The sequence below is a fragment of the Gekko japonicus genome, unplaced genomic scaffold (assembly GCF_001447785.1).
Source record: "Gekko japonicus isolate JY-2015 unplaced genomic scaffold, Gekko_japonicus_V1.1 scaffold5141, whole genome shotgun sequence".
In the NCBI taxonomy this organism is placed as follows: Eukaryota; Metazoa; Chordata; class Lepidosauria; order Squamata; family Gekkonidae; genus Gekko; species Gekko japonicus.
The window spans coordinates 11,997-13,995 of NW_015171043.1; positions in this window are offsets into that span (position 1 = coordinate 11,997).

Sequence of the window (1,999 nt, forward strand, 5' to 3'; positions counted from 1 at the left end):
AGAAGAGGGAGGGTAAGTTGCTTCCTCCCCGCCTCTCCCCACCCCTGCCTGCCTGGGGCCAGGGAGGGCCTTGGCGGGGCTTCCTCGCACTCCCACCGGCCTTGCAGGTCCACCGCCGGGCCCCTGATGTCAGGGGGTGTGGCATATGCTAATGAGTTCCCCTAGCTCTTTTTCTACGAAACGACCCCTGCATATATCTTATGAACATCAGATTAGATGACAACTGAAACTTTTACGATATGTTGTCGAAGGCTTTCATGGCCGGAGTTCATTAGTTGCTGTAGGTTTTCTGGGTTGTGTGGCCGTGGTCTTGGCACGGTAGGACCTGACGTTTCGCCAGTAGCTGTGACTGGCACTCTCAGAGGTATAACACAGAAAGATGGAGGACTCTCTGTGTCAAGGGGAGAAGAAAAATGGTAGGCAGGTAATTTATATCTACTCAGGAAGGTGGGGTAGGGCGCTGAGTCATTATCTTGTAGGAGTTCCCCAGGCTGTGAACATGCTAATGGAGGAGCTTTCCTGAGGAGGTTCTTTTGTATATGGATTGGCTGTTTCCTGAGGAGGTTCTTTTGTATGTGGAATGTTTCCTGAGGAGGTTTCCTGTTTCCTGAGGAGGTTCTTTTGCATGTGGATTGGCTGTTGAAATTCTAATCTTATCTGTAGTGCTGTTGTCAGACGTAGAGCCTTTTGTGTTTTTCAGGACAGGAAACCATGCCCTATTTATTTTTTAACTCTCTTATTTCTAAACTCTCCATCTTTCTGTGTTTATACCTCTGAGGATGCCAGTCACAGTTACTGGCGAAACGTCAGGCTCTACAATGCCAAGACCACGTCCACACAACCCGGAAAATCTACAGCAACTAGTTTTACAATATTACTAAGGACATTCTAACATTTTGAAGGAAAGGTCCTTCATCCTCAATGAGCACCCGGTTAGACACTCATTTCACCAGTCTTCCTCGGGAGTAATCCTATTATATTGAAAGGTGTCAGCCTCTTTTACCGTTTAAGTTCTTTTTTTTAACTTTCTTCAAATTATCTTCTGGTTCCATTTTCAAATTATTTATTTATCGTTTTATTTTATTATTTCGATTTCTATCCTGCCTTGCCGGACGAACTGGCTCATTATCACAGCTTAACTTCTTTTTCGCTTTCTTCAATTTATCCTAGAACAAACACAGTTATTTAGAATGGAGAGAAACATGTAGCTGAATGGAATATTGTTTGGTTCTAGTTACATTTGAACCCATTAGGGTTGCTGGGTCTGCATTGGGAAACACCTGGAGGCTTTGGGGGTGGATCCGGGAGAGGGCGGGGTTTGGGAAGGGGAGGGGCCTCGGCATGGCCCAATGCCACCGAGTACACCCTTCAAGGCAAGGGAGCTGATCTCCCAGGCCCCACCTGGAGGCTGAAGCAACCCGAGCTGCAGTGTTAGGAGAGTCTAGTAACAAATAAATATACACTGCAGAAACCTTTTAGCAAACTAATGTGTTCTATTTATGGCCATCATTTAGTAAAGTGCCTAGTGTCTCATCATTTCATCCTAGTCAGGTATAAATATTCATTCCATTCAATAAGCAATAACATCCAATACATACAGATTGCTAACTACCAGACAATTTTGCATCAGTGTTTTAAAAGTCAAACCCCAACGGGAGTTTCTAGAATTATAAGCCCGCTTCTCCTTGCATGAAGTCTTCCAAAAAGAAGCCTTCTTGTATGGATGCTTTTTGCCGGTCCTACAAAAGACACATTATGCAGCTAACATTCATGGACAGAGTACTCCTGTCATTCTCAAAGCTGATGTTCTTATGAAGGCCTCATAAAGGGCTCAAGATTTCAGTAATGCTCAGTCATTATGACCGGATGGTTTTCAGATTGCCCCCTGGCATCTTCACTTTGGCCCACACCCAAGTCAAGAGGACCCCATACCGGTCTCTGCTCAGCCCCAGGGCCGTTCTAGCATCCCAATCCACTTTGATATCTGTCTCCTCAGCAG